Source organism: Bos taurus, chromosome 11 (assembly GCF_002263795.3).
Source record: "Bos taurus isolate L1 Dominette 01449 registration number 42190680 breed Hereford chromosome 11, ARS-UCD2.0, whole genome shotgun sequence".
NCBI lineage: Eukaryota > Metazoa > Chordata > Mammalia > Artiodactyla > Bovidae > Bos > Bos taurus.
In genome coordinates this window covers 95,709,781-95,734,707 of record NC_037338.1, presented here as the reverse complement: position 1 = coordinate 95,734,707, position 24,927 = coordinate 95,709,781, and the positions used below count along the sequence as shown (strand labels likewise).

Sequence of the window (24,927 nt, the reverse complement as noted above, 5' to 3'; positions counted from 1 at the left end):
GAAGAGTTTAAGGCAGTATAATGATTTATAACATACAATGGGGCCTTTTGTGTCCAGAATAAAGACTATTTTCTAAGTGTCATTTGGGCTGTTTTGCATATATTAGAATTATTTTGGATGTAAAGTAATTTTCTATGAAATAGGTTCCCAAAGAGATTTCTTCTGTAGTTCAGGATTATTTGCATTGTTTATTATCAAATGGGTTCTTTCCTGAAACAAATGAAGATAAGTTCACAAATCTCCCTTGGTTTCCCTCTTTGTGTCACCTTTCCTTCAGAACATTCTGGTTGTGATATTGGTATTTCACATTCATAACAGTTCCAAGAGCCTTGCTTCTAAAGCTTCAGCAGAATCTGCTAGGTCACTGCAAGATCACGTCTCCTGAATGTGGCCTTTTGCTGGGGAGTTCCTTTCTGATAAGGATTCTTTTGAATAGGATGGGGGTGGGATGAGATCCAGAGTTTAGGCTGAGCTCTCATCCCCTTGACCTCTGCCCCTTTTTCAGAGTTTATACTGACTTGGTAGGGACTCCCTATGGAGCCAACAGTTTAGGACTTGTTTACAGTTGATGAAAAGATAGTTGCATTCAAAGGCTGTTTTTGGGTCCTTGGAGAGTCATGGATCTCTGCTATTATCTTTGGTGGGTTCAGGGAATGCTTGAACATCTGGGTCTGGAGATTTGTAATAGATGACTAAGAAGGAATGAGAAGAAACTCTGAAATTAGATAGGTTGCTGAAATTATTTCTGTGGGAGCAGTGTTGCAGTAATATTTTGAGAGCAGAGAAAGATTTCTATAAACCTGTTGTTGTTTTAACCAAAAAAAAAAAAAAAAAAAGTGGAAGATGACTGTTTAAATTCAGTATATGATAACAAAGAGAATGTGTGGGAATTCTTTGTTTTTTGATGTCGCACCGAAGAGAAAATTTTTTGTGTTAGGCAAATGTGTTAGGTAGTGGAGGCAAACCTTGGATTATTAAATCCTCCTTTTTCAGAGTTATACATACAGAGGTTTACAAATTGGTGTTTTCTCTAAAAATCTTGTGGTTCTCTATGTTGAGGAGAGTATAGCAATTGAATCCCAAATTAGTCCTTATAAGTCTTTTCTGGGCAGAGAATAGTTAAGATGACTCTTAGCTTCCATACCTGAAGTTATATTTCTTTGTTTTTTTTGGTCCAGTATTTGTTGGAGATGTGAATCTGGAAGAAGAAAAGAAGCATCTTTCTTTAAAAGGTGCTGACAATATGAGCCAAAATTAAGTTTTAATAGGTATACCCTCTGTTGGTAAACATAGGGAAGGATAAACTGCATGAATAATAAGATTCAAAGTGAAAATGTTATATCGTTTTCACCTTAGCATGAAATTCCATGAGCTAAATGTAATCTGGCCTAAAGATCTATTTTGTTTGACTAATTGGATGTTTAAATAAAAACATATTAGTTGTCAACATTTAAAACCTGCAAGAATTTTGTGAAAATTTGGATTTCTGGCCTTCTTGATAAATTGGATGGTTCAACTGTAGGCCTAGATTTCTACATGTGATCTATTGGCTTGAATAGAGTAGTGGCTGCCTCTTTAAATGAGCATGTGCTCAGGTTTGTCACAAATCTGCATGACCTCTTTGATACACTTACGTTTCCTTCTAGTCTTCTGTAAGCATTTGAGTTTGCAATTCCTACGTTAAAAAATAATTGTCAGTGCAGATGAAGATGTGGGAAAATAAGAAGTTTATGAGTATAATCTAATATTATCTGTCAACACTAAAAATGTTTGGGTTTATTCTCGCAGATTTAGCAGTTTAAAATTTAAACTTTTTAAATTCAAATTTGCAGATTTAGCAGTTAACACATCTGGGTATTTATCCTATAAGAAATGACAGGTGTACAAAATGTATATTCACAGATATTCTTTTCAGCATTTATAATAGCAAAAAAAAAAAAAAAAAGAATAGCTCAGAAATTTAATAGGGGACTTGTTACATGGATTATAGTTATCCATGTAGTGAAATACTGTAGAATTGTTAGGGAGAAGGTAAATTTTAGTGTAGAAGAAGATACACTGAACTGTTAACAGTGATGTCTTTGGGCAAATGGTATCACAGAGTAATATTCACTATTACTGTGTTTTAATTTTTTTTTTAATTTATTTATTGGCTCCACCGTATTTTACAGGATCTTAGTTCCCAGTCCAAGAACCAAACCCTGGCCCTCGGTAGTGAAAGTGTGGAGTCCTAAGCATTGGATCACCAGGGAATTGACCTTAATTTTTTAATTTTTTAAAAATGAGGTTCTTATGTTAAGAAATGAGGTACAGATTTTTAAAAAATCTACTGGCTCTCATTTCAGCTGCCAAGTTTCTAAGGCTATTCTGCCAAATTGAGCCACCCAGGCTACAGTTTCGCATTTAGATCACAGATTTTACATTCAGAATTCTCTTATCTTGAAATTGCTCTAAGGAATGAGGATCAGTATCCTCAAGTATCAGGAACTGTCTTGAAACTCAGCAACAGGGTAAAAGCTTAGAGCAGCATTTTCAGGCTTCTGCTTTCAGCCTTGCCTTCATTCACTAATCATGGCATCAGAATTGGCCTACTTTTTATCCTGCTGTCAAAAATGTAGGGAGCCTTAAGTAAGCTTCTCATATGAGTTGTGTTGCCCTGGCGGTTGCAGGGTTATGTTGCTAAAAGTGACCCTAATGGACATGGTGTAGTGGAAAAAATACGAGAGTTTGTATCTTGGCTTTTGCCAGTCCTTGCTAGGTGATCATGGGCAACCTCTGAAGATCAGTTTCTTCATCCATAAAACAGTAATAATCCCTGTTAGGGGTTGTTTTTTTTTTTTAAATAAGTCAGATAATACACGTGAATTGCCCAGCATTTAGCTGCTCCAGCTGTTCTTGAATGTTTCTTCACTGCTGAAATATATGAAGAATTTCTAACTTTTTAGGCTAATATTTAGTGAGCATTTACTATATGCTTATGGTTTTAAAACTTTGTCTCCTTTTTCTTTCAACTTTGTGAAGTTGTTTTCAACTTTTGTTCTCCCCATTTTATAGATAAGGAAACTGACAGTTTAACACTTTGCCAAGATCACACAGCAGTTAAGTGGCAAAACTGAAGCCAATGTGATTCCAAAGCCAATGTACTTTTTATCATTTTAAAATAGTGGTATGATTTACTTACAGTGAAATATTAAGTGCAAGATTCAAGCAGTTTTCACAAATGTATGTACCCTTGAAATTCATGTTTCATCTGGATGTAGAACACTGCCATCCCTTCAGAAAATTCCTTTAGGCTTTTTTCAGTTGATCATACTCTTTTGCCCCTAAGAAGCAGTAACTTCTGACTTCTGTCATGATAGATGAGTTTGTCTATTCTAACATGTCTTATACATGGAATCATACAACATGTGCTTTTTTGTGTCTAGTGTTTTTCAGCATAATGTTTTAGACTCATCCATATTGTTGCAGGTGTTACTAATTCTTTTTATTGCTGAGTAGTATTCAATTGTCTATATCATAGTCGATCTGTTCATCTGTTGATACCTAGTCTCTTTCTGGGTCTGGGCTACTAGGAATAAAGCAGCTATGAATATTCTTGTACATGGTTTTTGTGGATATATTTTTATTTCTCTTAAACATACCTAGGAATTGTTGGGTCTGATGGTAGCTTTATGTTAAACTTTTTATGAACTTGTCAGTTTTCCAAATTGTGTATGCATTTTGCAATTCCATTAGTATGAGTTCTGATGGTTCCACATCCTTGCATGTGTTTGGTGTTGTAAACTTTTAAATTTTAATTATTCTAGTGAGCAAAAATGATGTGTTTTTAATTTGCATTTCCCTCATGACTATGTTGGTCACTTTTTCACACCCTTATTGGCCATTCGTGTTTCCTTTTTAGAAATGTCTATTCAAAATCTTTTGATAATGTAAGAAATCATGTTCTTTGTCCTGTTATTGAGTTGTGGATATTTTTTATTATGATACAAGTCTTTCATCAAGTATATATGTTGTGAATTTTTCTCCCAATCTGTGGCTTTCTCTTTTACTTTATTAAACATGATTTTTGATTAGTAAAAGTTTTACATTTTTATGAAGTTCTGTTTATTAATTTTTTTCTTTTATAATTAATGCCTTCTGTATCCTCCCTAAGAAATCTTGGCCTAACCTCAGGTTTCTAAGGTATTATTCTGCTTTCTACTAGAAACTTTATGGTTTTAGCTTTATTCAAGTTAGTTTTTTTTTTTTTTGTATGGTATAAGATAGGAATTAGAGTCTTTTTATATGAATATTTATGTTACAGCACTTTTTGTTGACAAGACTTTCCCATTGAGTTTTTGATATGCTTGCTGAAAAATAATTTGATCTTCTTATGTATGATCTACTTGTAGACTCTTATTTTCTTCAATAATCTATTTATAATACCACAATATTTTGAATACTATAGTTGTATAGTAAATCTTAAAATTCTCCAACTCCATTCTTCCTTTTCAGAGTTATTTTAGCTGTTTTAGCTATTCTAGGGTTTTGTTTTAATTTCCTTATACATTTTAGAATCAGTTCATCAAAAAAAAATTTTTTTAAACAAAGCCTGCTGAGATTTTCGGAGAAGGCAATGGCACCCCACTCCAGTACTCTTGCCTGGAAAATCCCATGGACGGAGGAGCCTGGTGGGCTGCAGTCCATGGGGTCGCTGAGGGTTGGACACGACTGAGCGACTTCACTTTGACTTTTCACTTTCATGCATTGGAGAAGGAAATGACAACCCACTCCAGTGTTCTTGCCTGGAGAATCCCAGGGACAGGGGAGCCTGGTAGGCTGCTGTCTCTGGGGTCACACAGAGTTGGACACGACTGAAGTGACTTAGCAGCAGCAGCAGCTGAGATTTTGGATTTCATTGATCGTATCAATTTGGAGAGACTTGTCATTTTAGAATTGAATCTTCTAGTCTGTTAATTCAGTATATTTTCCCACTTACTCAGAACTTTATTTTTTCTCAGTGATGTTTTAAAAGATTAGCGTTGAGATCTTGTACCTCTTTCTTTAAACTTACCCTTGAGTATTATTTTTTTTAATGCTGTAGTAAATATTATTTTAAAGTTTTATTTTCCATTTGTGTTGCTAGTGTATAGAAGTGCATTGATTTTTGTATATTGAGATTGTTATCATACAACATTGTTAAATTTGTTTACTACTTCTAATAACTTTAAAAATAAATTCTTTGAGACTTTTTATGTGTGTGACTATGAATAAAGACAGTTTTACTTCTTTTTTGATGTTTATGACTTTTATTTTTCTTATAGCATTGGCTAAGATTTGCAGTCCAATAGTAGATAAAAATGTTGAGAATGACCTTCTTGTCTTGTTTTTGATCTTTGGGGAAAAGAGTTCAGTGTTTCACCATCACGTATGATGTTAGCTATAGTGTTTTGTTTCTTTTTAATTGTGGTGAAACATACAGACAAAATATTTATTATCTTAACATTTTTTTTCTTTTTTATTGAAGGAATATTGCTTTACAGAATTTTGTTGTTTTCTGTCAACCGTTTTTTAAATGTACAGTTTAGCGTCATTTCTGCACTCATGATGGTTAATGTTATGCAACCGTCATCACCACCACCCATACACAGGTCTCTTTTTATCTTGCAAAAATGAACCTGTAACTGTTAACAGTATTTCCCCATTCTCCAGACCCTGGCATCCACTGTTCTACTTTCTGTCTCTGTGAATTGGGCTAATCTAGGTATCTCATAGGAGGAGGCAGTGGCAACCCACTCCAGTACTCTTGCCTGGAAAATCCCATGGGTGGACGAGCCTGGTAGGCTGCAGTCCATGGGGTCGCTAAGAGTCGGACATGACTGAGCGACTTCACTTTCACTTTTTCACTTTCATGCATTGGAGAAGGAAATGGCAACCCACTCCAGTGTTCTTGCCTGGAGAATCCCAGGGATGGCAGAGCCTAGTGGGCTGCCGTCTATGGGGTCGCACAGAGTCGGACACCACTGAAGCGACTTAGCAGCAGCAGGTATCTCATATAAGTGGAGTCATATTGTATTTGTCCTTTTGTGCCTGAGTTCTTTACTTAGCATACTGTTTTTATGGTTGATCCATGTTCTAGCATGTCAAAATTTCCTTCCTTTTTAAGACTGACTGATCTCCATTGTTCGTTATATACCACATTTGTCTATCCATACATCTATTGATGGATCCTTGGGTTACTTGTACCTCCTAGCTATTGTGAATATTATGAATAATGCTTCTATGAATATTGAGTGTACAAGTAGCTCTTCAAGTCTGTATTTTCAGTTCTTTTAGGTATATAGCCTAAAAGATCGTATTATAATTCTATTTTTACTTTTTTGAGGAAGCACCGTATTGGCTTTTTTCCACAGTGGCTCTACCATGTAAAGTGCCACGGGTTCTAATTTTTCTGCATCCTCCTATTTTCTGTGTTTTTTTAATAGTATCACAGATACGTTATGGGTGTGAGTATCTCATTGTGGTTTTGATTTGCATTTGTTGTTTTGTTTTACTAGTTCCACAAGTTCTTTAAATATTGTAGATTATCCCTTATCAAGTATATTATTTGCAGATGTTTTTCTTCCAATTTATGGATTGACTTTTCACTGTTGATTGTGTTCTTTCATATACAGAAGATTTTAAATTTTGATGTACAGTTTACTTATTTTTTCTTTTGTTGTCTGTGTCATAGCCAAGAAATCATTGCCCAGTCCAATGCCAGGAATCTTTGCCCTTTGTTTTCCTCTAAAAGTTTTATACATTTTGGTCTTTGATCTGTTTTGAGTTAGTTTTTGTATAATATGGTAATGTTCATAGTAATTCTTTTGCATGTAAATACTCAATTTTTCCATCACTGCTGAAAAGTTTGTCCTTTCCTCATTGAATGGTCTTGGCAACCTTGTTGAAAGTCATTGAACATATATGCGAGAGCTTATTTCAGGGCTTTCTATTCTGTTTCTTTTGTCTATGTGTCTGTCTTTATTCCACATTGTTTTGAGTACAGTAGCTTTATAGTACGTTTTGAAATCTGGAAATTACACATTTTTTGAGATGCCCTTTATAAGCTTGAGGAAATTCCTTTGTATTCCTAGTTCTCAAAAGGTTTTTAGCACAAATGCTGTCAAATTTTTCAAATACTGCTTCTGCATCTGTTTAGATACTTAGTCTGTTCATATGGTGAATTATACTGATTGATTTTTGAAAATGGAGCCAGCCTTGCAGTACTGGGATAAACCTCTTATGGTCATGATGTATTCTCATTTTTTTATCTTTATTTAACTCATTGTTTTGAACACGGTCGCTTTTATTTGTGTGAATTTATACTAGTTTTTTGTGTAAGCTTAAACCAACTGGTTTTGGTGTAGGCACTCTTCTTCAGATTTGAAGTCTCCACCTAGTGGTCCCTTCTGCAAGCCCAGTGGTGAGAACCTGGCATAATACATTGGCATTTATTCCCACTTTGTCCGCTAGGTGGCAACAGGTCCTAACTGAAGAGCCAAGAGCAAGGAACGAGACTGAAAAATGGAAAACAATGCTTGTAGAACTCGTAGTTAAATGGAACAGAAAACCAAGATTTTCTTTAAAGTAATACTACTAGTCCTCAAGATCTGAGAGAAGGAATGAACCTTTAGCTCATTCCAAGAAACTACTTGGAGTGGAAACTCTTTAATTAGTATCATGGGAATCCATTTTGCTGCCTGACTTCCATTGCTTCTAAAACTTCAAAATCTTAGCTTATTCAATAACTATACAGTTGCTTTTTTTTTTTTTTTGTAATATTGGGAGACGAAGAGGAATGTGATAGAGCTGACTATTAATGCAAAGGGATCTGAGTTTGGGGAGTCAGAGTAAGAAGGATGTGCTCCTATATGCAAGAGCTGACAATCTACTTCCATGGAGGCTGCAAGAAGAGGTGTTATTAGCTCCCTGCCATCCCTTGGGTCTAAGACGTCTTTCCTAGGGTATGAAAAGACTTTTTTTTGAATGTTACAGTTGAAGGTGTGGGTTTTCCTTATAAAAATGGAACTTGGGAGAACAGAAATTTTCCTGGACAAGGATTTGTTTAAGGTAGTAGTGAAAGAACAAGGTCACTTAAAGGGATTTAAGATTCTAAGAAGCTCATAGGTAGAATTATCAGGCTGTGAAAATTAAAAGGTAATACGTGGAGTGAGTTTCTAATGCTCCCTGAAGTAGTTAAGAAGAGAAGAGATTTGAGACGACAACTAGGCTGAAAGCAATCTGACCTATTGTAGCGTGCTTGATAATGGCCATGATGCCAGCTTTTTTGACCTCAGTGACTTAGTTAGCTTATGAACACAGTTGACTTAGGCATGACCCCATTATCTACCTAACCTTTCTATTCCTGCTTTCCAGTTGAAAATAATTCGTTGACCATGAACTATTACATACAAATAAATTTGGAGGGAAGATGATAAGTGTGCATTAGCGGTTGAGGTATGGTTCACATTTGAAATGGCCTATACATGTCAAAGTCTAGTTATAGTACTAGAAAATTTTAGAGTAAGGATACAGTTGATGTACTACCTAGCATACACAACATGTGTCAAACTAACTTGAAAATGAGGATGCTCAATGAACTGTAATGAAGATTGAAAAGTTAGAATAACAGTAATTGGAAACTACCACATTCCCTTAACAGTGATAATGGGGTTCAGAGAACTGCAAGATTTCCAAGTGATTTTATGTTTGTGTTTGCAGTAGGACCTTTGAAACATTGTCACCCATTTTGTGGCATCCAGGCTTATTCAGTTCAGTTCAGTTCAGTTGCTCAGTTGTGTCTTACTCTTTGCGAACCCATGAATTGCAGCACACCAGGCCTCCTTGTCCATCATCAATTCCCGGAGTTCACTCAAACTCACGTCCATTGAGTCGGTGATGCCATCCAGCCATCTCATCCTCTGTCGTCCCCTTCTCCTGCCCGCAATCCCTCCCAGTATCAGAGTCTTTTCCAATGAATCAGTTCATCACATGAGATGGCCAAAGTACTGGAGTTTCAGCTTTAGCATCATTCCTTCCAAAGAACACCCAGGACTGATCTCCTTTAAAATGGACTGGTTGGATCTCCTTGCAGTCCAAGGGACTCTCAAGAGTCTTCTCCAACACCACAGTTCAAAAGCATCAATTCTTCAGTGCTCAGCTTTCTTCACAATCCAACTCTCACATCCATACATGACTACTGGTGTTGACTAGACGGACCTTTGTTAGCAAAGTAATGTCTCTGCTTTTGAATATGCTATCTAGGTTGGTCATAACTTTCCTTCCAAGGAGTAAGCGTCTTTTAATTTCATGGCTGCAGTCACCATCTGCAGTGATTTTGCAGCCCCCCAAAATAGTCTGACACTGTTTCCACTGTTTCCCTATCTATTTGCCATGAAGTGATGGGACCAGATGCCATGATCTTCGTTTTCTGAATGTTGAGCTTGAAACCAACTTTTTCACTCTCCTCTTTCACTTTTATCAAGAGGCTTTTTAGTTCCTCTTCACTTTCTGTCATAAGGGTGGTGTCATCTGCATATATGAGGTTATTGATATTTCTCTGGGCAATCTTGATTCCAGCTTGTGCTTCTTCCAGCCCAGTGTTTCTCATGATGTATTCTGCATAGCAGTTAAATAAGCAGAGTGACAATATACAGCCTTGATGTACTCCTTTTCCTATTTGGAACCAGTCTGTTGTTCCATGTCCAGTTCTAACTGTTGCTTCTTGACCTGCATACAGATTTCTCAAGAGGCAGGTCAGGTGGTCTGGTATTCCCATCTCTTTCAGAATTTTCCATAGTTGATTGTGATCCACACAGTCAAAGGCTTTGGCATAGTCAATAAAGCAGAAATAGATGTTTTTCTGTAACTCTCTTGCTTTTTCGGTGATCCAGCGAATGTTGGCAATTTGATCTCTGGTTCGTCTGCCTTTTCTAAAACCAGCTTGAACATCTGGAAGTTCACGGTTCACGTATTACTGAAGCCTGGCTTGGAGAATTTTGAGCGTTACTTTACTAGCATGTGAGATGAGTGTAATTGTGTGGTAGTTTGAGCATTCTTTGGCATTGCCTTTCTTTGGGATTGGAATGAAAACTGACCTTTTCCAGTCCTGTGGCCATTGCTGAGTTTTCCGAATTTGCTGGCATATTGAGTCCAGCATTTTCACAGCATCATCTTTCAGGATTTGAAGTAGCTCAACTGGAATTCCATCATCTCCACTAGCTTTGTTCGTAGTGATGCTTTCTAAGGCCCACTAGACTTCACATTCCAGGATGTCTGGCTCTAGATGAGTGATCACATCATCGTGATTATCTTGGTTGTGAAGCTCTTTTTTGTACAGTTCTTCTGTGTATTCTTGCCATCTCTTCTTAATATCTTCTGCTTCTGTTAGGTCCATACCATTTCTGTCCTTTATCGAGCCCATCTTTGCATGAAATGTTCCTGTGGTATCTCTCATTTTCTTGAAGAGATCTCTAAATTAGTCTTTCCCATTCTGTTGTTTTCCTCTATTTCTTTGCATTGCTCGCTGAAGAAGGCTTTCTTATCTCTTCTTGCTATTCTTTGGAACTCTGCATTCAGCTGCTTATATCTTTCCTTTTTGCTTCTCTTCTTTTCACAGCTATTTGTAAGACCTCCCTAGACAGCCATTTCGCTTTTTTGCATTTCTTTTCCATGGGGATGGTCATGATCCCTGTCTCCTGTACAGTGTCACGAACGTCCGTCCATAGTTCATCAGGCACTTTATCAGATCTAGCCCCTTAAATCTATTTCTCACTTCCACTGTATAATCATAAGGGATTTAATTTAGGTCATACCTGAATGGTCTAGTGGTTTTCCCTACCTTCTTCAGTGTAAGTCTGAATTGGGCAGTAAGGAGTTCATGATCTGAGCCACAGTCAGCTCCTGGTCTTGTTTTTGCTGACTGTATAGAGCTTCTCCATCTCTGGCTGCAAAGAATATAATCACTCTGATTTCGGTGTTGACCATCTGGTGATGTCCATGTGTAGAGTCTTCTCTTGTGTTGTTGGAAGAGGGTGTTTGCTATGACCAGTGCATTTTCTTGGCAAAACTCTATTAGTCTTTGCCCTGCTTCATTCTGTATTCCAAGGCCAATTTGCCTGTTACTCCAGGTGTTTCTTGACTTCCTACTTTTGCCTTCCAGTCCCCTATAATGAAAAGGACATCTTTTTTTGGGTGTTAGTTCTAAAAGGTCTTGTAGATCTTCATAGAACCGTTCAACTTCAGCTTCTTCAGCGTTACTGGTTGGGGCATAGACTTGGATTACTGTGATATTGAATGGTTTGCCTTGGAAACAAACAGAGATGATTCTGTTGTTTTTGAGATTGCATCCAAGTACTGCATTTTGGACTCTCTTGTTGACGATGATGGCTACTCCATTTCTTCTAAGGGATTCCTGCCTGCAGTAGTAGATACAATGGTCATCTGAGTTAAATTCACCCATTCCAGTCCATTTTAGTTCTCTTATTCCTAGAATGTGGACATTCCCTCTTGCCATCTCCTATTTGACTACTTCCAATTTGCCTTGAATGATGAACCTAACATTCCAGGTTCCTATGCAGTATTGCTCTCTACAGCATCGGACCTTGCTTCTATCACCAGTCACATCCACAACTGGGTATTGTTTTTGCTTTGGCGCCATCCCTTCATTCTTTCTGGAGTTATTTCTCCACTGATCTCCAGTAGCATATTGGGCACCTACTGACCTGGGGAGTTCCTCTTCCAGTATCCTATCATTTTGCCTTTTCATACTGTTCATGGGGTTCTCAAGGCAAGAATACTGAAGTGGTTTGCCATTCCCTTCTCCAGTGGACCACATTCTGTCAGACCTCTCCACCATGACCCGCCCGTCTTGGGTGGCCCCACAGTGCATGGCTTAGTTTCACTGAGTTAGACCAGGCTGTGGTCCATGTGATTAGATTGACTAGTTTTCTGTGAGTATGGTTTCAGTGTGTCTGCCCTCTGATGCCCTCTCGCAACACTTACCGTCTTGCTTGGGTTTCTCTTACTTATTAGCAGAGAGGATTATCTGCCAGGCTTATTAGCAGAATGTTAAAGAATCTCTTGTTACGTTTAGTTTGTAAACACCAAATTTTGTTGACAGTCCATTAACAAGTTACTAATAGCCTTTCTTCATAAGTAGAAATAAATGGGATGTCAGTCACTCATAAGATGGATGAAAGTTGTATTAATATACCAAGAGGATTCTTTAAATTCATACCTTGAGAATCGTGGGCCTACAAGATTGAGAAGGAAGAGGAGAAGGTAGAAAACAGCCACAGGCTAGCAAGAAGAGGCCTCAGTGCTATGGCCTTTGGAGCTAGGTGTGAAATATTAAAAAATGTATGTCTTCTATGACTTGAAGCAAAATCTGTGTTTTCACTATGTGTATGCAGATGTTTATAATAGTGACTCTAATACTGTGGATAGAATTACTACTCGTGATCAGTCCTATTGACAGAATTATTTGCTACATGAGTAACAACAACTGATTTTTCTAGGAATTGTTTTTTGTATGTTGGATGGAGTAGACCTTTGTAATTGAGAAGGAAGTTAAATCCTTTATGAAATTATTTTGTGCTGAGATTTTTGTTGATTTTTTTGGTGTCTGCATTATTTAGCATCTCTGTTGTTCAGGAATGTTTCAACATAACTAAGATGCAGTAAAAGCTAAGCTCTAAATATCATTTTCATCAAAATAATCTTAATTGTGAAATTTAGTCTCTGTCTCTATCCCTTTGTTTCTCTGTCTTTTTCTCTGTGTGAGAGGTTTTATTACACAAAAACTTAAAATTAAAATGCTTTAATCCCTGTTTCCTAATAGTCATGATAATTTTGACTCTTAATCTTTCACCAAAAATATGTCACATTCTCTTAAGCTTTATTAGTTAAGTCTGCCCAGTTAGTTTCAACTTCTGACCTTTGTTTTCTCTTTTGAAATACCTTGGGTAAAAAATATCACTGAAAAAACAAGCCTCATAAGCACCATTTGTAAATTAGTGGAAATGATCCTACAAATGCAGGTGAAAGATAGCAGGGTAATTTGAAAAGCTTCAAAAATACAGTGGGACTGGAAGAAAGTTTGGAAGAAGTAGATGTTGATTGGGAGTTGATATGGCTGCTCACACGTTAGTGATGTAGTGCTGTCATGTGAAAAGAATGCTGCCCAGCAGGAATTACTCTCCATTAGTTTTCTTGACATACTTGGTGCCATTTAGATCCTAATTATTAGTGATGTGATTTTTACCTATTGTTCAGTATGCACAAGTTCAATCAAGGTATTGCAGAAAAGAGCTCCTTTAGTGGGGCTTGCTGTATGTCAGATTCTGTACTAAGCACTTTATTCTCACCTTATATAATTTCCATCACAACCTTATGTAGTAGATGGTAGTTCCCAGATGAGAAGCTAAGACTAAAAGGTTAGGACCACACTGCCTTTCATTGCCCTTTTCATCATAAGCAGAGAAAACTTTAGAGCTTAGAGAATATGATCTCATCTTAGGGGGTTGTAAAGAAACTTGGTAGAGTCAGAAAAATAAGAGTTGAACACAAAGAGCTGTATTATGGCGAAGTAACTCACTAACGTGTAAACAATTGTTGGTGTCTGGGAAATATAGACTGGTAACAAGGGAGGATAACTAGGGGTGTTGACTGGAGTAGTTAAATTGCAAGAAAGACACTTTTCTTAAGCTAGTTTAAAATGAGGATATTGGTGGAAAATACAGGGTTTCTCTTGGAGACAAAGGAGGGAGCATTCAATTGGATTTCATGAAGGAGCAAGACCAGGATTCTTTTCAAATGTCTCTGTGGAGGCTTATTTCTGTTTCTCTGGTACTTCTGTTTCACATTTCTCTTCTCCTTCAGACTGCTAACTCTTTGCTTCTGTGTCCATGATGAAAAATGGCTGCCCCTTTTCTGCCCTGACTTGACTTGTCTTTCTAGCACCCGTGCTCAACACAGGCTGACATTTGTGTTCATATCTTAAATACTCAGGAAAGAGGTTAAACCCAACTTTGAGTCCGGGTATCCGTTTACGTGGGACTATGGCCACTGACTATTCAGCAGAAATAGCAGAAATTGTAAGGAAAATATTAATAGAGCAGATGAAGTTTCTGATATGATAGCTTCAGTCAGGAAACAGGTAGCATGGAGATTGTAGAAACTTCCCATTAAGTCTGGTATTAATATTTGAGGGACAGTGCAAAGAGAGGGCAAATGCAGGGGCATAGTTTATTAGGAATTTGGTAGCCCTGGGGTGAGAGAGGATGGGGATCTGGGAACTACAGTGAAAACCCAGGCATTAGGTGGTGCTTGAAGTTTGGCAAGTAGAAAAGATACTTTGAAACCACCTTGTTATTGGCTGGGTGTGTAAATATGATGGACTTAATTGCAGTGGACAGGGCTGGTTGTAGCCCTCAGTGTAACTCATTGCATACCACCTGTTTGGTACCTACCTGCTGATAAGATCTGAGGCTGTCCAGGCTCTCTTGCCTTAGCCATGATTGGCTCTGGGGCTGGTTCAGATTGTATATACACATAGATGGTACTAGTGGCTCCCACAGATACAGCTTTTATACAGAGTGAAGTGAGCCAGAAAGAAAAACACCAATACAGTATACTAACGCATATATATGGAATTTAGAAAGATGGTAATGATAACCCTGTATAGGAGACAGCAAAAGAGACACAGATGTATAGAACAGTCTTTTGGACTCTGTGGGAGAGGGAGAGGGTGGGATGATTTGGGAGAATGGCATTGAAACATGTATAATATCATATAAGAAATGAATCGCCAGTCCAGGTTTAATGCAGGATACAGGATGCTTGGGGCTGGTGCACTGGGATGACCCAGAGTGATGGTACGGGGAGGGAGGTGGGAGGGGGTTTCAGGATGGGGAGCACATGTACACCCGTGGCGGATTCATGTTGATGTATTGCAAAACCAATACAATATTGTAAAGTAATTAGCCTCCAATTAAAGTAAATTTAAATTAAAAAGAAAAAGAAAGTGGGAACTGAAGATAAGTCTTTGGTATTCAAGTTTCTGTATTGTTGCCTTTGGAATTTGAAAACCGTTCCAGTAGTCCAGAGTGACTTTCCTCCTCTGTCTTCCTCAGGAAGTTTTTCCTCCCAAGTGTATTTTGGGATTGAGTTATATTTGACCAGTTTGTTATGGCAGTTGGGTCTAATTCCAGGAAAATAGACTTGATTTCAAGCTAACTGTTTGGCTTCATCAAGATTAGGATTTTATCACTTGTGAGATTTGTGAAAACATAGGAAGAGATTCATTTCTGGCATAAGTGAGTAAAAAGGTGAACGAAACTTGTCCCCAGAAAAGCAACTATAAACCTGAATAAAACTATCAACAACAACCACCACCATAGGCTTATAACCAATTGAGAAGTAATCAGCCAACTTACCATAGGTCATGTTTATTGAATATACCTTGCAGAATATACATTGTTTTCAAGTATACATGGAGCTGTTTCTAAGAGTATCCTGGGCCTTAAAATAATTCGGATAAAGTGAAGGTTAAAAAGCCCTACCTGATCATCTGAGTAGACACAGGAAAAACATTTGGCAAAATTCAATACTCAATCATGATAAAATCTCCCAACAAACTGGGAGTAGAAGGCAGCTTCCACAGCTTCAGTAGGGGCGTCTATGAAGAGCCTAAAGCTAATAATACTTAATTGGTGAAATACAAACGTCTTTCCCCTAAGACTGGGAATAAGGTAGGTAACAATGTGCTCTTACTACTTCTTTTCATCATTCGCTGGAGGTTCTAGCTAGTGCAGTAAGGTGAGGGTTAAGGAGGAATGCATCTAAATTGGAAAGGATTAAAATTGTTTTTATTCATAGATGACATAATCCTATGTTTAATCCTAAACAATTCACAAAAAAGCCCCAAAACAGAGTTAATTTAGTTTAGCAAGGTTACAGGATACCAGATCAATATACCAAAATCTGTTGTATTTTCATAACTGTCAACAATCTAAAAAATGAAAGTGAGAAAATCATTCCATTCATGATTACATCAAAAGAATAAAATACTTAAGAATAAATTTAACAAAATAAGTATAAAATATGTACACTAAAAACTAAAATATTTCTGTGGGAAGTTTAAAAGATCTAAATAAATAAGAGAGGCTTCCCGGGTGGCACAGTGGTAAATCCGCTTGCCAATGCAGAAGTTGCAATTTGATCTCTAGGTAAGGAAGATCCCCTGGAGAAGGGAATGGCAACCTTCTCCAGTATTCTTGCCTGGAAAATCCCATGGACAAAGGAGCCAGGCAGGCTACAGTCTATGGGATCGCAAGGAATTGGACATGACTGAGCATGCAAACATAGAGTGTGGCTCTGATGGACTGTCTAGGCTGGTGACACTTAATACACAGAAAAATACCTGCATTCAGACCCAGGTTACTGGTTAATAGCCTCAGGTAGACAACTTGCAAATATGTGCTTCTGATTAACAAGTACATGAGAGTTTGGGGAATGAGGGAATCTTATCTGCTGAAAGTAGGGATAACCCATGGAGTAGTGCCATCAAAGACCAGGATGCATTGGGCGGTACTGCTGTGTGCTGTTTGCAGCACATTTTCCACTGTGTTCTCTCGGAGGCCTCACAGCAGTCCTGTGAAGGTAGGAGAGGTATATTTAGTCTCTGTAGGTACAAGTCTTAAGTATGGCTTAAGATGTGATTCACTTGTCCAAGAACACGTAACCATGGAAGAGTTGGAATTAAAATCAGATTTTCTAACTCCACACTATCCCAAACCATCTATTTCTTTTTTAACTGTACTGTTTGCCTCAACTCTTTAATGTCATCCCTCAGTATCCACAGGGAGTTGATTCCAGGACCCTCCTTGAACACTAGAATCTGAGGATGCTCAAATCCCTTCTAGAAAATGGTGTAGTATGGTTGGTCTTCCATATCTTAGATATGGAGGACCCACTGTACTGGAAAGAGAAGAAAAAGGGGTGTGTGATTTTGACTGCATGTACTTTTCAGTAGATTTAGTTAGTCTGAAGAGTAAGAGGGAAGTTGGGCTATTGTGTAAATTCAGAGGTTCTATACTAAGTGTAATCTTGCTGATATCTGGTGGATACTAAAATTATACCTGTGTTGAAACTCTAGTTTGTGGCACAGATGTCTTGAAGGTACCCTGTGCTTACTTCAGGGAGCTTCCTAAGTTATAAATGTTAATTGTCAAAAGGGAACTCATTTGGCATCCATTTATTGAGTGTTTATTCCATGACAGGCCCCTTTCAAGATTTGAGATCACAAGGTCCAGTTAGATCCTATTGAGATACAGCCTCAGTAGGAGAGGAATACAGAAGCAGGCTGGAATGTGCTTTGTCATTTTCATTCTCTGAAGCTGATGTGTCTGCCCTCCCAGGTGACCACTTAAGCTGTGGACCTGGCGCCCTTTTCTACTAACCCTGCAGCTGTGCTTTCTGCAGGTACTCTTTCTTAGTAAAAATAGTCCGTCTTTTCTTCCTTTCCCACTGTGGATTCTTCCATATGCTTTTCAGCCAAACGTAGGTAGATCTTGCATCTAAAAGAAATCTGTGCTTTTTTAAAAAAAGACATTCAAGTAAATTTTATTAATTATTGAAATATTGCATATTTATTGTTAAACACTTCGAAGACATAGGTGAGTTATAAATAATAAACATAAAAATCACCTTTATTCCACAGCTTAAGAGATTTCAACTGTTAACCCTTTTCCTTCTAGCTTTTTACTTCCTATCAACCAGTGCACACTTGCACATATACACACAAGTACGAACACACACACACACATACATACACAAGATGTTAGCATTTTGTTGTGGTAGGCTCTGTGTGAAGTGTTTTATATGTATTCTTATTCCTCAAGTAGCCCTTTGAAGTAAATACTATTACCATATCTCATGTTTACATGCACGTGTGCTAAGTCGCTTCAGTCATGTCTGACGGCTCCTCAGTCCATGGGATTCTCCAGGCAAGAATACTGGAGTGGATTGCCATACCCTCCTCCAGGGGATTGTCCCAACCCAGGGATCGAACCCATGTCTCTTACATCTCCTGTATTGGCAGGCAGGTTCTTTACCACTAGTGACATCTGGGAATCTTGACCCCTGTTTACAGACGACATATATTTAAAGAGGATAAGTGACTTGTTCAGGTTCACATAGTTGATAAGTAATGGAGCTGAAGTTTTCCCTCTCATTTATCCTAAGGACTTTACCACTCCTTTCCAGAAATCTATTTTCATCCGTGACTGTCACTCTAAAATTCTACTCTCCAAGAATGTTGGTAATTTTTCAAAGTTCCTGCCTTCTTCTCCAACCTTGTCTCATGACCTCTTTTGTGTGCATCAGCCACACTTTCTGTTTCTTGAAAGCACTATGCTCCTGAACATATGCCACCTGTTCCCTCTACTCGGAATGGTCACCGTACCCAGGTAATTATATTTATCCTTCAAGTCTTAACTTACACATCATTTCCTTGAGGTCACTTTCTGGACCTTTCTAACCCCTAAGGCTGACTTGGTCTCTTATTTGCTCCCGTAGTACTTTGTTTTTATCGCTTGCAGAACTTTTCACCATTAGAATAATTTGTTCATTAGAACTTGGTTTGCCACTTTCACTCTGCACTTTTGTTCCCTTTGTGTCTCCAGGCTTCTCTTGCAGTCCAGGTACATGGTAGATGTCCAATAAAAATTTGTTACCTATGTTTTTCTTTCTGTGCTTGGCTCATTTACTCTCAACTCCATGCTTGTAAATCACAAATTTGAATCCTCTGTTCCAAAAATGAACTCCTCTTCCTTCTAGTCTGAAATTGCTCATTTCTTAGTGTACTCCGGGCTCCTATTATAGTCAGGAAAGTTTGGCACCATTCTTGGCTCCTCACAGTTTTTTCTGTATGAGCCAGTTCCTTGGAAGGTGGCTCATGTCCTTTGAACTGGAAAGATAGCCATATCATTTTAAGTGAAAGAAGGTTACAGAGAATTATATATAACTTGTGATATTTTCTCTAAACAGAACTACATATATTTTAAATCTCTCTGAGACGTCTGGAAAGATAATACACTGAGTAGAATGATTGAAGGGGCCAACCCGTGGACCTTAGTTTTCTCTCTTTTGTAGAATTTTCAGTGACTCTGTAGGACCCAAAAAAAAAAAAAATTCCTATTTGAAAAACAAAAAGCAACCTAAACCAACAGCTTAAATGCCTTTTTGAGATATCCTTTTCATTCTGTCTATTTCTGCTGCTTCACTTTCAGCTTAGTTCTTTTGTGCAAAAGATTCTATTTCTTTTTGTCTCTTTCAGAGTCTTTTCCGTTTCTCCTACCTCATCTGCTTAGTGAATCTTCCGAAAGTCATGCTTTCATTATTGCCTTTCAGAGCTCAACACTTAAAGTGGCTCCCTATAGCACCAGTTTTAAACTTTTCTGCCTGGCTCACAAGGCTGGCTGTAATTTATCCTTTTATTTTTTCAGTGCTGCTCTTCATGACACATTAACATAGTCTCTGAACTATTCTCCTCTTGTCCCCTACAGATGCTGCGTTTTCTCTGTTGCAGATATTTACTTACAAGTCTCATCTGCAGGAAGCACCCTCAGACTCACATAATTGTCTTTCTTCCTGTGTGGGGGTGTGCTCAGTTGTGTCCAGCTCTTTGTGTTGCTATTTTGGTGCTGTTGCAGGAGGAGACAAGCGCATGTCCTTCTGCTCCGCCATCTTGAACCGGAAGATACTTGTCCTTATTACATGTAGTCATCTAATTTTTTTTTTTAACTTAAAAATGTTATTTATAAGCCATTAAATTGACTTCAAAACCCACTGAAGGGGCATCCTGAACTTTGAAAGATACATAGGGGAGAAATCTGAGGCTCAAAGAGGTTATGATTTGTCCAGTGTCACATAGCAAGGAAGTATCAGAGCTGGTAGTTAAGCTGTTGTTTCTAAAGCCCTTACTTGTTACATTGTATAGCTTTTCTAGTGATGATAAAGTTCAGTGAATCTGAACAAAAATAAAACACCTTGCTGCTACTGCTGCTAAGTCGCTTCAGTCGTGTCCCACACCGTGCGACCCCATAGACAGCAGCCCACCAGGCTCCCCCGTCCTTGGGATTCTCCAGGCAAGAACACTGGAGTGAGTTGCCATTTCCTTCTCCAATGCATGAAAGTGAAAAGTGAAAGCGAAGTTGCTGAGTCTTGTCCGGCTCCTAGCGACCCCATGGACTGTGGCCCACCAGGCTCCTCCATCCATGGGACCCTCCAGGCAAGAGTACTGGAGTGGGGTGCCATTGCCTTCTCCGAAAACACCTTAAATAACCTTTAATAATGATTATGTGTGTGTGTGCTCAGTCTCTTCATGATCCTGTGGACTGTAGCCCGCCAGGCTCCTCTTTCCATGGGATTCTCTAGGCAAGAATACTGGAGTGGGTTGCCATGCCCTTCTCTAGGGGATCTTCCTGGCCCAGGGATTGAACCCATGTCTCCTGCATTGGCAGATGGGTTCTTTACTTCTAGCACCACCTGGGAAGCCCCTCCCTTCCTGAAGCACTTGGTTTTATCCAATAGAAACTAATAGGGAATTTTGGTGACTAAAATACGCAATTTTTTCATTGGCATATGTAAAGACAATTGATTCTCTGGGTAAATAAATAGCATGCTTGTTTAGTTGTACATTTTTCAAAGAACACGTCAGACCTTCTTTTCTAACATTTTCAGAAACTTTGGAAATAATTGATGGTTGAAAGTAAATGCCTATAAAATGCATGGCATCCTGAAAAGCAGCAGGATGTGAATTACCTCTTATGTGACCACCAGTATGAAAGAAAGAAAACTTTGACTTCTATGAAGGCTTCCTGGGAGGGACAGTTAAATCTGAATTTAACTTTGTTCATTCATTTGGTTTTTCACTTAGGTTTTAGTTTTTGAGAGCTTGTAAATGTATCTGTTTGTATAAAATATCAGACACAATTTGATGTGTTTGGCTGCCACGACATGGTACAAAGTTGTATTTACTCTGAAAAGAGATACTCAATAGCAACATAAGTATACCTTTTCTGTACTCAGAAGACCAGTGGCAGTATCAAATGGCAGCAGAGAAGTTTGGGCAGTAGTTGAAAAGTGGGTGACATGAAGTGTGGTGGTTGGAAGCCGATGTTAAGTTGGTGGGCTTGGCTTTTTGCTTCACACCAGCTTTCCATGGGGCAAAATACCTGGTGAATGTGTTATAATAAAATACAGATTATAGGACCCTACTTCTGATCTGGAGTAGAACTTAGGGATTTGCATTTTTAAAAGAAACTATAGATGATTCTGATATACAGCCAGTTTTAGGAAACATTGGCCTGAACCTCATATTTTTCCTGAATTTTTTCCAGTTTTCTTTTGGCTTTGATTTTTCTTTTTAGTTCTTATCTCAATACATCTGCATTTCTCCTTCCTTCCTACCCATGGCAGGGAAAATTTCAGAAGGCTGAGTTGACAAGCCTCTTCTCCTACTGCCTTATTTTATTTGACCACCACCACTACCATGAGATTCTATCTTGGACTTAAGTGTATGATAAACTATTCATGATCAAAGTGCTTGTTTTCCTGTCATTATCATGAAAGATTTAGTGGCTCATCTCATCTCATTTTAAAGGATTCAGAGTTATAGTACATTTCAATTTTTGTTAAGAGAAATGTGAATCTCCCATCTCACTTGTTTTTTTCTCTTAACTTGAGGAATGTGGCTTGCAAAATTCAGAATGAATGGACCTTATAGTTTTGGTCAAAAGAAAATATTTAAATATATTTGTGGCTTCCCTGGTAGCTCAGTGGTAGAGAATCTGCCTGCCAGTGCAGGAGACTCAGGTTTGATCCCTGATCCGAGAAGATCCCACATGCTATGGGGCAGCTAAGCAGCGTGCCACAGCTACTGAGCCTGTGCTCCGCAACAAGAGAAGCCACAGCAATGAGAAACTCAAGTACTGTGACAGAGAGTAGTCCCCACTTGCCACAGCTAGAGAAGAACCCTTGCACAAAGATCCAGCAACAAAGACTCAGCACAACCAAAAATAATAAATTAATAGAGAATATATATTTGAACAATAATAACCAAGGTGTTCATACTAAGGCATACTACATAATCATTTAAAAGAATGAGTGCAGTATAAGATTGTTTTGGAAGGCTGCCTATATTGTATAGCTAGTGAATAAAGCAGATTCTGTGGGAGTAAGTTATGAACAATCCTAGTGGAGGTGATGGGATTGTAGCTGAGCTATTTCAGATCTTAAAAGAGGGTGCTTTAAAGTGCTGTACTCAGTATGTCAGCAAATTTGGAAAATTTATCAGTGGCCACAGGTCTGGAAAAGATCAGTTTTCATTACAGTCTCAAAGAAGGGCAATGCCAAAGGATGTTTAAACTACTGTACAGTTGCCCTCATTTCACATGCTAGCAAGGTTATACTCAGAATCCTACAAGCTCGGCTTCAGCAGTATGTGAACTGAGAAATTCCAGATTGGCAAGCTGGATTTAGAAAATGTAGAGGAATTAGAGATCAAATTGCCAACATTCTTTGGATCATGGGGAAAGCAAGGAAATTATGGAAAAACGTCTGCTTTATTGACTATGCTAAAGTCTTTGACTGTGTGGACCACAACAAACTGTGGAAAATTCTTAAAGAGATGGCAGTACCGGACCACTTTACCTGTTGGCAAGAAGCAACAGAAGCAGACATAGAACAACTGACTGGTTCAAAATTGGGAAAGGAGTACGACAAGGCTATATATTGTTACCCTGCTTATTTAATTTCTGTGAAAAGTACATCATGGAGAATGCCGTGCTGGATGAATCCCTAGTTGGAATCAAGATTGCTGGGAGAAATTTCAGCAACCTCAGACTTGCAGATGATACTGCTCTAGTGGCAGAAAGTGAAGAGAAATGAAAGAGCCTCTTGATGAATTTGCAAGAAGAGAATGAAAAAGCTGACTTGAAACTCAACATTCAAAAAACTAAGATCATGGCATCCAGTCCCATTGCTTCATGGCAAGTAGAAGGAAAAAGTGGAAGCAATGACAGGTTTTATTTTCTTGGGCTCCAGAATCACTGAGGATAGTGACTGCAGCCATGAAATTAAAAGACGCTTGCTCCTTGGAAGGAAAGCTATGACAAACCTAGTCATAGTGTGTTAAAAAGGAGAGACATCACTTTGTCAACAAAGGTCTGTATAGTCAAAGCTATAGTTTCTCCAGTAGTCATATACAGATGTGAGAGTTGGACCATAAAAAAGGCTGAGCCCTAAAGTATTGATGCCTTTGAACTCTGGTGCTGGAGAAGACTCCTAAAAGTTCCTTGGACTGCAAGGAGATCAAACCAGTGAATCTTAAAGGAAATCAACCCTGAATATTCACTGGAAGGACTAATGCTTAAACTGCAATTGTTTGGCCACCTGATGCAAAGAGCCAACTCATTGGAAAAGACCCTGATGCTGGGAAAGATGGAAAGCAAAAGGAGAAGCGGGCAGCAGAGGATGAGATGTTTAGATGTTTAGTGAGATGTTTAGATGTTTGACTCAGTGGACATGAATTTGAGCAAACTCTGGGAGATAGTGGAGGACAGAGGAGCCTGGTGTGCTGCAGTCAGTCGGAGTCACAAAGAGTCTGACACAACTTAGCGACTGAACAACAACATGGGAGTAAAATGAAGTCGTTTTGAGGAGCTCCTGGGTTGCCTAGACATTAAGATTCTAGGGTTTCACTTCCTTTCAATCCCTCTCAGTCAGGGGACTGAGATCCTGTAAGGCATGCAGCGTGGCCAAAAATAAAATAAAATGAGGTTGTTTCTATTACAAGCCACCCTCCAAGAAACCACAGAGTTGTGCTGTTTGTATGTTCATGGGTAAAGGTCTTCAAGGAAATTAAATAGTTTGCTCATGATATTTATTTATTATTTTAGTAATAGATAATACAACAAGTAAATACTGTTTATTATATTACATTTATTATTCAAAATAAATTATTAAACTGATTTATTATATTTATAGTGATTTCCATTAAGGAAAGAGATTGCAGATGATGAGAAAATGAATTTTCAGTTTTTATTTAATGTTTCCATATTTGAATTTTAAATAATGAGCATAGATTCTTTTTAATTTAAAAATTATGAAAGCATCGTTTTTAAATTATGGTGTAATGTTCATTCTTTCTATAAAATATTTCCTTAACTCAGAACATCTTTAAAGAAAAAAAGATATAAGAAAAGTATTAGGAATTTAGATGGTTTATTTCATATTAGAATCAAAGAGAGCCTTTAGACAGTGTATTGGAAATAGCAGCACCTCCCACCCAGCATAGTAGCAGATACCCTTGGGTGATTCTCTGCACATCGTTTTTGCTTCCCTTGGGTTGTTTGGTCCGCAGTTTACATTCATTGATCAGTGAGTTGATTCAAAGTCAAACCCACCGACAGCAATGAATGTTGAGTGCAGCCATCAGTGTTTTCAGTTGGTGGGGTTACCTTGGCCCATCCCAACTCCTGACTCTTCTTTTCTGCTCTAGGTTTTTGAGGTGTGTGTCTGATATCTCTCTTAGTAACCAACCATTGAGAATCCACATAATTATAGATGATACTGATGGTAGGGCTGTGAGAAACTATGGTTCAGGGAATGGAAGGAGCTCCTGGAAAAGCTCATGGGTACCTCTGTGACCACACAGGCAGTGCTTACATACTGGTAGGTGTAACAAGAGTTGAGAACCTGGTTCTTCCTCTGTGTTTTGAACTGAGAAATACTAGTGCCATTCAAGGTAAATTAGCACAGATTATGCTTTAGGTTAAGTAATAATAATAGCTTACATATACCGAGCATTTGTTGTTTGCTAGGAATGGTACAAAGCACTGTATA

General features: G+C 38.2%; 1 protein-coding gene, 1 long non-coding RNA gene and 1 other non-coding gene across 9 annotated transcripts in view; 1 reads left to right on the top strand and 2 right to left on the bottom strand.

Moving 5' to 3' along the window:
* NR6A1 (nuclear receptor subfamily 6 group A member 1) overlaps positions 1 to 24,927 on the top strand; it is a 228,106-nt gene that overhangs the window by 41,292 nt on the left and 161,887 nt on the right. The gene's annotated exons all lie outside the window — the stretch shown is intronic.
* The window catches only part of LOC100848407 (uncharacterized), a 47,006-nt gene continuing 37,530 nt past the window's right edge, over positions 15,452 to 24,927 (bottom strand). Inside the window, exons 3-4 of one of the 3 annotated variants that reach the window (XR_139424.6) lie at positions 17,481 to 17,613; positions 15,452 to 16,672 (exon numbers count right to left, since the gene is read on the bottom strand). This is a non-coding gene — a long non-coding RNA (uncharacterized lncRNA). The remainder of the gene's footprint in view (positions 16,673 to 17,480; positions 17,614 to 24,927) is intronic. The other 2 variants (XR_003037277.2, XR_236509.5) reach the window with 2 other exon arrangements.
* MIR181B-2 (microRNA mir-181b-2) lies at positions 24,432 to 24,520 on the bottom strand. Its single transcript, NR_031367.1, has one exon. It is a non-coding gene; the product is annotated as a microRNA mir-181b-2 (primary transcript).